The following is a 15,476-nucleotide window of genomic DNA, read 5'->3' on the forward strand; positions in this document are numbered from 1 at the left end:
TGTCTCATAGCAGTCTGTTGGGGTGACAATGACTGTTTCATTTAGGTCTGATCAGGTTCCTCCATGCAGCTCTGTCCTTAGCCTTCCACTGCCAGGAACTCCTGTCTATGCAAACCATTTCATGAAACAGCTTGCAAAGTATTTGAGTATTACTAGCTTTAGCTGGACTAGCAGCACATTCTTGGCAGATAAAGGTATTATCAGTGGCAAGGACAAGCAAAGACAAACTGACTCCAGCATCTGTTACAGTGACAGACCAGTTGATAGGTTTGTTTATCTGTGCTCTTTGTGTGGTGCATGTCACGATGCACCCACTGGCACAGTCCACCACAGACCTTGCGACAGATGTGTTTACCTGCCAGGAAGTCCAGTCTCACCCCATGAAAGTGGGAGTGGTCCACCACAGACCTGTGGCAGATATTGTTTTTAGTTCTGCCAGGATGCCCAGTTTCATCCTCCATGCCCTCAGAAGGGCGGGGATGCCAGCTGAGTCGCTGACGGCCCGACCCATGGGACAGGTAGTACCGGTTTTCATGGTTATCCGGTAGCAAGCAAACCAATGCCTGACCTGACTACCTTAGGTCTATACGTCACTGTTAAAAGCCGATGTTGCAACAACACTATTGTTAGGGTCTTGTTAGGTTTAGGCACAAAAACCACTTGGTTAGGTTCATGGAAAGCTTGTTGTTCGTGTTAAAATGATCACTTTTCACGTGGCATGTAGTCGTCATGGAAACAGTAAACATGTCAAAGCAGCAGCATGACCTGAGAACAGCGGGCAGCGTCGTCAGGATAACGGGCCATCAGGGCGTTTGGATTCATCCAGTTGAAAGATATGCTTACTGCACGCTGCTATGCATGTCATCCATCTCAGTATCCTCCCAGATTTCCCTCTCCTTGTTGATCTGATTTTGTCATTTCTGTGAATTCTCCAGAGGCCTGTTGTGTATCAGCCTGAAATGATTGTTTGAATAAAATTAAATTCATTAAAAAATGTATAAATAGGTGTGTGAGTGGGTATCTCTATATCTTTCCATCTATATCATGGATGGACACCTATCATTACAGGTCTATTTATCCATCATCTATCGACATTTTTCACTTATACAGCCCCACATGATGACACCTCCACCTCCGTGCTTCACTGTCAGGACTATGTGTTCACTGTGGTGGTCCTGGCCAAGTTGTTACCAAACAAGCTGGAGCCAGTGGTAGTCAAACAAATTACCTCCTAATATCCATCAGGCTTCTTCTCATGTTTCTTAGCAAAGCTTACTCTTGCAAAGAACAAGCAAAGGTGTTTTTCTTGGCTGCTGTCCCTAGAGGTTGACATGATCTAGTGTCCTTAAAGCTGTTTGAGTTGTCACAAAAAAAAAAAAAAGATTTCCTCTAAAAGCCCTTGAACCAGGTCTGAAACATTTACACATCTGTTATTCAGCGATAGATAGTGTAAGTAGTGCACTGTCTGTGTTCATTTTAGGCAGATGACCACTGCAGCCCTGATTAGTGGTACTGTTCAACACCTCCTGATTATTGCTGCAGCTGTGTTTCTATTGGGTTTTAGTTGGTCGTTGATCTTTCTGCATCCTTTTCTATCTTGGTTAAGCCTCACTGTTACGTCCCCGAGAACTAGGGGATGAAGGGAGTAGCAAATATACAGAAAACTGGGTAAAGAGGCAGGAAAACTGATTGTGTAGCAGGCAAATTATTTATTTTACAAAAAGGAAACAAAACCAAGATTCAATACAAGGCGAGCTTATGAACACAAAGCCCCTCCAAAATCAAAGCAACACACTTGTGATTCCAGCAGAACGCAAGACACCAACATTAGCCGCTGATCTGGTCCACTGGCAAAGATGATCAGGTTGGCTTTTCACCGTCTCTGATTGTGAGGTAGCTGCAGGTGTACCTGGCCACTCCCACCAGGCATAACCTCAGAAATAAAATAAAAAAAGAGGGGAGCGAACAGGAACAAAAACACAACTGACCCCACCTGCACACAAACACACCAAAGAAGGTAACATTCACAATCAGATGCTTTCAATTCCTCTGGCAATTTTTCTCCCATGCTCATATAATTAGTCTAATTAGAAGGTCTACTCAGTTTAGTTTCAGCAGCCACACACGTTTACTTACATTTTTTGCCTGTATTTTCCATATAGTGTTTATAAAGCATTTGTCATGATGTGAAAATTAGAAGTAATGCAATTATCGAGAAGTGATGTAGTTTTAAATCATTTGGATTTGAAGTGATATTCTGTACACTGTACTGTAGATCCCCAACATTAAAGCTGCAAATAGCAGCTCTTACTCTTGGACATTTAGTAGCCTTTTCCTGAGTGTTCTTCAGAAATATGTGTAAAGGAAAAATAAAGTGATATGAAGCTTTGCTCTGCCATTTGCAGAAAATTACTTCAACATGAATGAGTCTATATTTAGCTGTTTGTTCTCCTGAGCCACGTTTAATTATCATAAGCAGCATGCATTTAATACCATTTACAGTCAGGATATCGTACTTTCAGAACTACCACTCCTACTGCCTTCTGCCATATTGTAGATATTCGGTACGTCTTTGCAGCTGCATGAACTGTGTCACTTGTTTTATTCATCATGTAGCTGGATCAAGACAGACTGGAAAGTGAAGAGAAAATTATGCATGCAGGGAGGTTTAAGATTGTGTTCCTCAGGTGGAAGTGAAGATGTGAACTCACCTGGATTTAAGAGGCAATTTATAATGAAACATCACTTCATTGTCTTACAGTGTGTCAATACTGTACTATTTCATCCTCATCTCTCACCCCTGTATATATTGTAAATATTATTACTACTGTTCTATTATTATTTTATTCCTATTACTATGTCTATTGCTACATAAGCTGCTGTAACAATGTAAATTTCCCCTGGTGTGGGGAGAAATAAAGGACTTATCTTATCTTATCTTATCTTATCTTATCTTATCTTATCTTATCTTATCTTATCTTATCTTATCTTATCTTATCTTATCTTATCTTATTTTAACTCCTAATGAGCCTGAATCAGTCATCTGACGCTGGACGCTTTTCATTAGATTAAAGGTTCCCTTCAGGCTTGTTTTAAAATATCTTTCAACACTTTACTTTGAATAATATTTCATGTCTGATTAGTTTTTTCTGTTCAAGTGTTTAACTACAAATTTCTCACTTCCTCCCTTAATAACAAATCCAGAAACTATGAAGATAAAAATGTTTTTACCTACATCAATGGAAGTCCATTCTAGTATTTATGCAATTGAGGGTTCAGATTTGGGTGGGCTCCTTTAACACAACACAATCTGGACAACGAGACTCAGACATCCAGGGGCAGGAGCAACCATCAGCCGTGAGTGGAAGAGGGCATTAAAGTAATTTGTCTTCCTGTGTTTGAGGAGGTCTGGATGTCTCCCATCTGATGCTTAATGGTCCGTAACAGGAACTGGGACTTCTGGGACGTCCATACTGCAACTATCCATTTAGATTAAAGACATGGTTCATGCATATACTGTCACATTTCTAGCACCACCCGTGCATCTGTTGTTTCTTATGATTTTTCCAATCAGCCAATCGTGTGGCAGCAGGACAGTACTTAAAATCCTGCAGATACAGCTCAGGAGCTTCACTGAACATTCACATCAAACATCAGTGTGAGGACAAAACGCCACCTCAGTGACTGTGATCCTGGCATGACTGTTGGTGGCAGATGGGATGCTCTGAAGGTTTCTACAACCAAATCTCTTGGATTTTCACCACAACAGTCTGTAGAGTTTACTTAGAATGGTGCAAGAAAAGGGAAAACATATCCAGTAAGTGGCAGTTTTGTGGGAAGAAATGCCTTGTTGGTGATAGAGGTCACAGGAGAATGGCCAGACTGGTTAGAGCTCGAGCCCTGCTAAATCAGATAGTCGCTCTTTCCAACTGTGCTGAGCAGAACATCTGAGTGAACATCTCGTCCAAACTTGAAATGGATCATTTACAGCAGCATCAAGTTCCATTGTTGTCAGCCAAGAACAAAAAGCTGAGGCTGCAGTGGGCACAATTTCATCATCACTGGACATCAGAAGATGAAAAAACATATTCTAACCTAATCTAATGAATCTATGGAATGCCTTGTGTCGACATTTAATGCTGCTGCCACTGTTTTTGGATGCTTTGTGGACTTTAATACCAACAGTGTCGTCACTGACGTTGTGCATCCCTGCATGCTCACAGTTTATCATCTTCTAATGGTCTCTTCCAGCAGGCAGCTGGCAGCCAATCAGCAACTGATTTCGTGAAGATGACAGTGAGTTCGGTGGGCTCCACAGCATCCAGACCTGAATCCAGTACAACACCTTTGGGATGTGGTAGAGCAGCATGAATTTGCAGCACCAGTGATGTTATGAATCAGGTCGATGCGGTGCAGAATCTCAAAGGATGGTTCAGAACATCTCATCAAAAATTGAGGGAGCAGAGGAAGGCCTGACCCAGTGTTGGTTTGCCATTCCTGATAAAGTTCTAGGTGAGTATATTGCATATTTCAATAGCTGGCAGGAAGTGGGACAACAAGCACATGATAGGATATTAAATTGATTTGTGAATACTGTCCTGCTATAGATGTGGAAGATTGTCTGATCAGGAGATGACGATGTGACATTTTATCCCAAAGTGGCCATGAATACAGCTGTGTGTGAACTTCCTGACCACCTCCACTTTTAGTCATCTGTAGTTTGTCTAAAGTAAATAAGTTGTAAATGTAAGTTAACTTCATAGATATTTCCACAACATCTCTGCTCAAAGACTGAAACAAATCTTGATTCCACGTGAGAGCCGTCCCTCTTCATCGTCTGCTCTTCATGCTGTTTATAACAACACACTCCAAGCAGTTAGTGTTTGCTGGAGAAGAAATCAATCGCTGCTGAGAAGTTTCTGCTTCTTCTTGTCTCGCTATACTGGGCTTTTCTCTCAGGCCATCTGTGTCGTGTCTGATTCACCAAGAATCTCACCAAAGAGAGTAAGATCCACTGAGTCTGCTCTGAAGCAAATGTTCAAATCATCTGATTTCTCTTTTTATGTCAACAGCCAGAAGGAGGAGGATTGTGCCATTTTGATGTGCGACATTGCCAAACCTTCAACAAAAGTCTACATCTTCTGAAACTTCATATTATTTTACACCAGTTCCAGTGACACATATACATATCACACACAGACACACGCATATGTATGCATCATACGTGAAAGTGGTTTTTACATGTTACATATAATTGTCCTTTAAGGGTTATTAACTACATTATGCTTCTGTACTTAACTGGATGCTCAGTGTCTGTTTCCATTCGACAGTATTAAAGGCTGATCTGAGCTGGCAACGTTTCCTCATATTGGATCCCCCCTCTTCTTTTTCTGTTCTTTTTCTTTGCAGTAACAGATGCTCTTTGGTTCTGTCCCTCTAACACTCCATGCTGTGCTTCACACTCAACTTCACAATTTCACACACAAAAAAGAAGCTCTTCAAAACCTGCACCCCTTCAAGTCTTTGCTCTCTTGGCATGTTTACCAGAATCCATTAAGAATTTCAGCACACCCCCACACACCTGAAAACACCACTTCTCCGTCTTCCAGAAAGCACTTAAGGGCACCTGACCCTCCCTTCTGTTCTTCCCTTCTTCCTTTCTCTCCCACTTCCTGGAGGGCCCTCAGATGGAGGCTGCGGCGAGGGATGGAGAGGAAAAAGCTTTATTCCACTGTTTGATTATGCAGATGCGCTGTGATTGAGTGATAATCTGTGTGCTTACTCTATGTGTGCATTAAGGCACCTTATAATGAAAATGAACCTACATAAATTGAGTTTGCCCGTTCTGTTTACAGAATTGTTAACCATGTTAAATGTCCGATGCAAACCCTTCTGAGAAATTAATGGTACACACTATAGTAAAACGGAACTGAGCTAATTTAATTAAAGCTGCACTAATATATATATTTTTATATCAACAATGGATCAGATGAGAATATGTTTTGTGAAATGGATGTACCCACAGACAACAATCACCAACTCTGTTCTTTAGCTCTGCGCAACTTAGTTTTTTGCTCTTTTAACTCACTGTTTTTGGATTACTGGTAGCAAACTACAACTGTTCTCAGTGAAACAGGTGTGGTAAACCCACCACACACTACCTGCTTTGCACAAAACAGCAAACACATGGAGTTGGAGGCCAGCTGGTGAACACAATGGAGTCATTTAACAGTTAACCCTCGTGTCGTCCTGCGGGTCAAATTGATCCGTTTTAAAGTTTGAAAATGTGGAGAAAAAAAAAATTCACAGTGAAAACTTCCACATTTTCACCATTTTTGAAAATCTTTTGGTGAAAAAAAGAAAAGTAAAAAAAAATTTTTTTTAAGAACAGAAAAAAAATTAACCAAAATCCAGCGAAATTCACTGATTTTGGTTGATTTTTATGTGAATGTCGTTAAAGAAAACATTAGAACTTTTACTGATATATATAGAATCGTTTTTGATATTTTTAGGATTTTTTTAAAGGATTTTTATTCATTTTTTTGAAAATATTTACAATTTTTATTTTTTTTTTTTATTTCTTGCCAAATTTGGGGATTAAAAAAAAAAAACTTTTAAGGGAAAGTTTTAAGGAATTGTCTTCCTGAAGATTTTGCAAATTTTTAGAAATTTGGGGACTTTTTTGTTGAATTTTTGGATTTTTGTCAGACAAGGGAACAATATTTTTTGGTGCTGTAAATGAGGACAACAGGAGGGTTAAAAATCCAGACATTTTTCTCAGAAATTAGTGGAGAGCAAAACAGCCATAAAAAGACTAAGCATACAGCATCTATAAAAACTATTTCTGTTTCTACTGCTTTTTAAAATTGAATTCAGCTTCTTCACTTGTTAAAGCTTTATGGAAAAGTGTCAAAGAAAAAGCCACTGTTGATAAAAGCCAAACCTTTGAATGGTAGTGTATTCATACACTCTCAATGGTGTGATTAAAGTAAAATGAGCGTCTACTAAATACTGACTGGAAAGGACTGAATACTCATGGACATCAGTCTTTTCTTGCAAATTCTTGTCCAAAATGTAAAACTGTATTTATCATGATTCAATGTTTGTAAGCCATAAAGTGTTTCGGTAAGGTGTTGGGTCACCATGTGCTACTACAGCAGCTTCTACACACCTCGGCACTGATTCTCCATATCTAAAACTCTATATGTAGCACCGTTTACAGGTAACACACAACAGAACAAGCAGAACTTGTGCATCAGCATAACAACAAGGGCAAAAATGGAGCATCTGCATCACAAGAGCTCCACCAAGCAGCCCACCTGTTCTTAGTGCTCAGATAAACACTATCAGACCAACTGTAGAAGTTCAAAGATTGAAATGGAAGTTAAATAGTACATGTGCCACATTTATAAGAGCTCAGTCTGCTTATAATCATCCACAGCGTGACTTCAAGTGCAAACCTCATTCAGAACGCATGATGGCAGAGATTAATTACAAAATATAATCATGTATATGTTTGGAGGTTCAAATAATCAAAGCAGAGGATAATCCTTTAATCATTGGGAAATATTATTAAACAATTTGCAATTAATTACTGATTAAATATCGAGTATTAAACATTAAGATTAAGGCTGATTTGCTCTCTCTCCCTCTGCCATCTGTCTCTCATTTCATCTTATATTCCATCAGTGTCTTTACTGCCTTTGGAGTTTCACAGCTTCCACTTTTTCAGGTTCTGTTCCACCTGCTCATCATTCATCTCCAGCTGAGAGCATCTAATAATACTTTTCACCTATTCAGTGTGTTTTAACAAAGACTCTGCTGTCACATGTCAAATCTCTGTCACTTCTACAGACTGGAAAATAAACTGAGAGCTAATTCTGTTTTCATAATGTCTTAAAATGGAACTACGAAGTTAAATTAAACCGATGTGTTTGTTTCATCATTTACAGTTTGATTCACGGAAAAGATCCTGCATTCATGATGATCGTGTGAACTTTGTGTGGCCAAATTCTATGATGGGAAACAGGGAATCTAGCCAAACATGAACCCTACAATCACAGGGAAACTAGCCAAACATGAACTCTACAATCACAGGGAAACTAGCCAAACATGAACCCTACAATCACAGGGAAACTAGCCAAACATGAACCCTACAATCACAGGGAAACTAGCCAAACATGAACCCTACAATCACAGGGAAACTAGCCAAACATGAACCCTACAATCACAGGGAAACTAGCCAAACATGAACCCTACAATCACAGGGAAACTAGACAAACATGAACCCTACAATCACAGGGAAACTAGACAAACATGAACCCTACAATCACAGGGAAACTAGCCAAACATGAACCCTACAATCACAGGGAAACTAGACAAACATGAACCCTACAATCACAGGGAAACTAGACAAACATGAACCCTACAATCACAGGGAAACTAGCCAAACATGAACCCTATAATCACAGGGAAACTAGCCAAACATGAACCCTACAATCACAGGGAAACTAGTCAAACATGAACCCTACAATCACAGGGAAACTAGTCAAACATGGACCCTACAATCACAGGGAAACTAGTCAAACATGAAGCCTACAATCACAGGGAAACTAGTCAAACATGAACCCTATAATCACAGGGAAACTAGCTAAACATGAACCCTACAATCACAGGGAAACTAGACAAACATGAACCCTATAATCACAGGGAAACTAGACAAACATGAACCCTACAATCACAGGGAAACTAGCCAAACATGAACCCTACAATCACAGGGAAACATTTATGTGTTTGGAGAGAAATCCCAGAAAAAGGAGAAGGACGAGAGTGTGGACGCTGGAATTCCGCCACTATTTCTTTCCATGCTTCGTCCTTTGTTGTCCTGTTGTGGTCTGAGTTGGAGGACACGTCTAAAAGTCTTCTGCTGCCACAACTCTACTAGGCTGTCTTCTTAGTTTAAATCCCACATCCTTGTTTTGATGCGTTTTGTCTCCTTAAATCATCTGAGTTTATTGATCAGTCCATCATTTCATCCTGCATTTCTGTTGGTTAGTTAGTTGTCGTATGTCCAGCAGCATCACACTGTGAGATGATCACCTCAAATTTCTGACAGTCAGAATTTTATGGCAGCTTGTCTTTGGTCACCATGACAACAACCATCTTTGAACCTGTCTCACAGTGCGACGTAGGACCACCCATTTAGAGCCAAGACCAAAGATATCACCACCATTCTCTCACCGTTGTTATCTTTCGTCTGGGATGGCCGAAAATCCTGACTTGGTAGTGCCGTGTACGGGTTAGTTTAGTTTAGTTTATCTGGTGTATTGAGTCTGGTTCTGGTTACCCTCCATTCCTCTAGAGGGCTCCATCAAATCTGGAGCTTTCGTGTATTAACTTCCTGTTTAGGTCTTAGCTCATGTTATTTCCTGTTGCAGTTTTTTTGCCTGTGTAAATAAAATTATACTTGTTCACTCCTATGCCTGCCTTTTGAGTCTCTGATTTGGTTTCGCAAGAATTTTTTAAATAACTCTTCTTGGTGTTTGACAGAACCAGACGGTTTTCTTTAGGATCATTAGTCCCTTTGAATCAGAAAAAGTCCTCATTTTATAATAACATAGAGTAAAAAAGACTTATCCCCAGTTTGTTGAAAAGCATGTGGGAGACTCTAATGCCAACTGGAAGAAGATTCTTCACTTTGGTGACATCAACATTGAGCTTTTTTGGCCATCAGACTAGACGCTACGTTTGGACAACCAACGCTGCACATCATCACAAACGCACCATCCCCACTGTGACGCACGGTGGTGGCAGCATCATCGCGTGGGGATGATTCTCGGCATCAGGCCCTCGAGGACTTGTAAAGGCAGAGGATAAAGTGAATGCAGCTCAGTATAGAGACATCCTGAAGGACAACCTGATTTAGTCTATAAGAGAACTGTGAACAGGGAGAAGATCTGCTTTCCAGGAAGACAATGACCTGAAAGTTACACTGAAATGGTTTGAAGACAGTGAGGTGAATGTTCAGGAGTGGCTCAGTCAGGGTCCAGACCTCAGTCCAACTGAGAATTTGTGGGTGGACTTGAAAAGGGCTGGCCAGTAAACAAGGCTCATCCCTTGCTGTCTTCTGTTGGGACAATGCAGACATTTCCTAGCGTTGCTTGGCTGTGAAATGACTTGATTCCCTCTCTGATGTTCTGCTCAGGAACAGTAGCAGTAGAACTTCAGCTGAAAGGTTATCCCCACAGGCCTCCTCCTCCTCCTCCTCCTCCTCCTCCTCCTCCTCCTCCTCCTCCTCCTCCTCCTCCTCCTCCTTGTGAAGAAGCTCAGCACCTTGTTCAATCCACGCCTTGAAGAATGAACGGTCACGCACTTCTGAGTGAATCCGTTGGCACGTTTCTGAGCGTACAGTGTGTGTGTGTGTGTGTGTGTGAGCTGTGTGGAGGAGGGGTTTGTCAGTTTGACAGTCATTTTTCATCTCCTTACATGACAGCCCCATTAAAGATTAATGGTGAGAAAAAACTACGAAGCACTAATGGAGGCACACAGTGTACTTGTAGCATGGTAAAGTTACAGCTGTCATGGCTAAACACACACACAGACACACACTCTGTGAAAGTTGGACGACGGATGTGTTCTACCTCTCGCTGTGTTTCTGTCCACCGGCTGCTGCTGCTGCTGCTGCTGCTGCTGAAACGGTAGAAAAGAGCAGTGAGGGCACACAGCAGAAACCAGGCCAAAGGTTTCAAATCTGTCCATCCCTGGAAGAAAAAAAACCAACAAAGAGCCAGAAGAAAAAAAGAGAAACGGTCCAAAATGTTTCTGTCAGCACTTTTTACTGCGTCTATTTTAGTGTCTGACTTTAACCCAGAATAAAAAGTGTGAATCTTTTATGTAATTCTGTTTTATCTAACTATGTTGGTTATTTATTCATTTCTCTGTTTCATTTACTGACAAAAACATGGTCATGTGCTGTTAAAAATTTATATCATTGCAACAGTGGCCCATTTCTCAAAGATTCCACTGCTGAGACTCGGTGTAAACAGCAAAGGTCCATCTGACCGACGTGTTGCTGCCGTTCACCAATCATCCCAGTAGACTCATGATTAATTCAGCCACAGATATGGTTTTTGAGGACAGAAGATTTATGGAATGATTGTTGGAGCAACAGTTATAAAGCTGCACACCTGCATGGAAAGGTCTGGGTAGTAACAGATACACAGTTTGAATGAGCCAATCATTGTAAAGCATCCTGCAAACACTGGGGTCAATCAGCCAGTCAGGTATTTATGCATTCTCCTAGAGCTCAAAGTCTTTATTTGCAGCCACACCGATGAATTCTAATTGCTAACAAGCTTTGGCATGTCTCAACTGAGATATTTAGCCCTGATCTCGAGGTCTTTGAGGTTGCAAGACTTCCTCACCATCACTTCTGTCTTTAGTTCCATCCACCAGTTCTGATGATTCAAGTCTGAACTCTAAAATGTTGATGTTAATACCATCTCTTCACTCCGTTTTTCATCACTGTCTTGTTGGAAGGTCCAGTGCCGCTCAAGTTTTTCTGCAGATTGTTGGACATTTTTCTCTGAAATTTAAGTCTAGTCCTTGGCTGAAAGATGCCTCTGACTCCTCACATTCCCCCCACCACACTAGTTTGGATGATCTTCTTGAAGTTGAATGTTACTCCTTTCTTTCTTCCCTTTCTCCAAACAACTCCTTTTTTTTTTTATCTTATCCGACCACAGAACTAATGACCAAAAGCTCTCTTCTTTGTCCAGGTGAGCTTTGTGTGCCTGTCTTGGGGAAGTGGAGTCCTTCTTGGTTGGTATCCATGGAGACCAGCCTTGTTCAGCATCTCCTGGAGTGTCCACTCCAGATGTTGTCACCAGAATTGCTCAGATTCTTGAGGATGCTCTTGCTGCTGGTCCTTGGGTTCTTCTCCACCTCTCACATGACCAATCTTCTCAGCATAGCGATCACTTTTGGCCTCCTGCCGTGACCTGTAGAGATTTTCCACAGCACGGAGCTCCTTGTACATCTGGATGACGCTCTGCACTGGGGCCACTGGCACTTGAAAACACTTGGAAGTGGTTTTATAGCCTTTTCTTGTCTTGAAGCAGCCACAATGTGCAGCTTTCTCTCTCAGTGATGGATCCTAACAGCAGCTCACTGTGCTTTTTGATTTTAACCTGACTTCCAACAATTTGTTTCATGGGGTATGGATAGTACTAGACATTTAAATTTAGTAATAGAAATAGTCCAAAATGTATCATTCACACTTCCAACACAATGTCTTACTGCTTTTTTCACGCTCTTTTATGTCATTTCCAGCAAGAAAAAAACTTAAAGGTCAAATAAAAATTCACTATATGTCAAAACCTCTCATGGGTGTGAATAATTTTGGGCTTAACGGTGTATACAATCCAGGATTGCTCCTGCAGAACCCCACAGACTTTACACTGTGATACATCAAGAGAACAAAACTCCCTGCTCTTGTCGCTGGGGAGGTTTTGTTTTAAAATTTTTTTTTTTTACAAATGTGAAATGATGAATGGATAGGAGCCTGTTTCAGACTACGTAAAGAGCCAGTGTGAGATAAATAGTTCCTAGTAAGTTTTTTGAACTATAAATCATGCAAAGAGAAAGTTTCTGAAGAGGGATTAGTGCTGCGGTGCATCTGGGATGATCTAGTGGTCGGCATTTTGCTAAACTTCTGTGGCGGTATTGTTTGTGTATTTAAAAGGCCACCTAAGAAAGGGCACTCCAAACTATCTGGAGCAATAAATGCTGCTGTATGTGGCTTTGCTTCATACTACAGCAGGAGTGTCAAGCATGTGGCCTGCAGACCAAAACCGGCCCTCCGGAGGGCTCAAACTGGACGACTTTGTAAAGTGTAAAAATTACTTAATTAGATTAGACATTAACTGCAGATTGTAAATTTGTAAAACCATACATTTAAAATAATTTCTAGACAAGTTGTTTTGATCATAAAGTAAAATACTAGATTTTTTTTTGTCATTTTGTCTCATTTTTGTAATATTTTGTCTTGTTTTTTTGGTTTTTGACTCAATTTTGTCGTTTGTCCCATGTTTTTGTCATTTTGTCTTTCCTTTTTGTCTCCCTTGCAGTTTTTGTCTCATTTTTGTCATTTTGTGTTTTGCTTTATTTGCTGTTTTGTGTGTCGTTTTTGTTGTTTTTTTGTCTCGCTTGTGTTGTTATTGTTTTCTTTTTTGTCATTTTTTTGTCTTGCTTGTTTTTTGTTGCTTTGTAACTTTTTTTAATCAAATTTTTGTCTTTTTGTTTTGTGTCATTTTTTTCATTTTGTTTCTCGCTTTTGTCATTTTGTTCTCATTTTTGCAATATTTTGTCTTCTCTTTGTCTGACTTTTGTCATTTTGATCATAAAATAAAATCCTATATTATTCAGTTCCAGATACAGGTGACTAAATGTTTTGTGCCTTTTTGCAGATAAACTGTGATCTGCAAGTTGTAACGTGGAAATGATAAACTGACGCTGAATGTTGTTGAAATTGAACTTATTTTTCTTAAGAAATGTCAGGTTGTTCATGATGTGTTGTAAAAAGATAATTCCTTAAATGTGAACATTTTCAGAATTTACTTTTTGCACTGAAACAAAGGAAACATTTGAAGTTGTGATTATTTATAGGTTATTATGCTGTGATTATACTGGTCCACTGGAGATCAGACTGGGCTGAATGTGGAACCTGAACTAGAATGAGTTTGACTCTCCTGTGCCACAGTATACACACACGTGGACAAAATTGTTGGTTAATGAAAGAAAAACCCACAATGGTCTCAGAAATAATTTGAATCTGACAAAAGCAATATTAAATAAAAATTCTATGAAAATTAACCAATGAAAATCAGACATTGCTTTTGAACTGGTTCAACAGAATTATTTTAAAAATAAACTCATGAAACAGGCCTGGACAAAAATGATGGTACCCTTAACTTAATATTGTGTTGCACAACCTTTTGAGGCAGTCACTGCAATCAAACCATTTGTGTAACTGTCAGTGAGACTTCTGCACCTTTCAGCAGGTATTCTGGTCCACTCCTCATCAGCAGACTGCTCCAGTTGTCTCACGTTTGAAGGTTCCTTCTCCAGACGCCATGTTTCAGCTCCTTCCACAGATGTTCAATAGGATTTAGATCAGGGCTCATAGAGGCCACTTCAGAATAGTCCAATGTTTTCCTCTTAGCCATTCTTGGCTGTTTTTAGTTGTGTGTTTTGGCTCATTATCCTGTTGCAAGACTCATGACCTGCGACTGAGACCAAGCTTTCTGACACTGGGCAGCACATTTCTCTCTAGAATACCTTGATAGTCATGAGATTTCATTGTACCTGCACAGATTCCAGACACCCTGTACCAGATGCAGCAAAGCAGCCCCAGAACATAACAGAACCTCCTCCATGTTCCACAGTAGGGACAGTGTTCTTTTCTTCATATGCTTCATTTCTGCATCTGTGAACATAGAGCTGATGTGCCAAAAAGTTCCAGTTTTGTCTCGTCTGTCCATAGGACATTCTCCCAGAAGCTTTGTGGCTTGTCAACATGCAGTTTGGTAAATTCCCATCTGGCTTTTTTATGATTTGTTTTCAACAATGGTGTCCTGCTTGGTCGTCTCCCATGAAGTCCACTTTGGCTCAAACAATGACGGATGGTGTGATCTGACACTGATGTACCTTGACCTTGGAGTTCACCTTTAATGTCTTTAGAGGTCGTTCTGGGCTCTTTTGTTACCATTTGTATTATCCATCTCTTCCATTTGTCATCAGTTTTCCTCCTGAGGCCACGTCCAGGGAGGTTGGCTACAGTCCCATGGATCTTAAATTTCTGAATAATATGTGCAACTGTAGTCACAGGAACATCAAGCTGCTTGGAGATGGTCTTCTAGCCTTTACCTTTAACATGCTTGTCTATAATTTTCTTTCTAATCTCCTGAGACAACTCTCTCCTTGGCTTCCTCTGGTCCATGTTTAGTGTGATACACACCATGTCACCAAACAGCACAGTGACTACTGTAACCCTATAAATAGTCCGACTGACTGATTACAAGTTTGTAGACACCTGTGATGCTAATTAGAGGACACACCTTGATTGAACATGTCCCTATGGTCACATTATTTTCAGTCTTTTCTAGGGGTACCATCATTTTTGTCCAGGCCTGTTTCCTGAGTTTATTTTTTAAAGTAATTCTGTTGAACCACAGTTCAAAAGCAGTGCCTGATTTTCATTGGTTAATTTTCATAGAATTTTTATTTATTGTTACTTTTGTCAGATTCCAATTATTTCTGTGACCATTGTGGGTTTTTCTTTCATTAACTGAGGGTTACTAACAATTTTGTCCACGTGTGTACTTGTGCATATGCAGATAAACACTAAATGAGCGTATCTGCATGTTCACATGCACGCATTTAGACTGCAGCTGAAATTATCGTGTTCACAGGAGATT

The 15,476-nt window shown here is 40.2% G+C and overlaps 1 protein-coding gene across 1 annotated transcript in view; it reads right to left on the reverse strand.

Moving 5' to 3' along the window:
- Positions 1-15,476, reverse strand: part of cdh6 (cadherin 6) — a 224,831-nt gene that overhangs the window by 94,816 nt on the left and 114,539 nt on the right. The gene's annotated exons all lie outside the window — the stretch shown is intronic.

Source organism: Amphiprion ocellaris, chromosome 10, assembly GCF_022539595.1.
Source record: "Amphiprion ocellaris isolate individual 3 ecotype Okinawa chromosome 10, ASM2253959v1, whole genome shotgun sequence".
Lineage (NCBI taxonomy): Eukaryota > Metazoa > Chordata > Actinopteri > Pomacentridae > Amphiprion > Amphiprion ocellaris.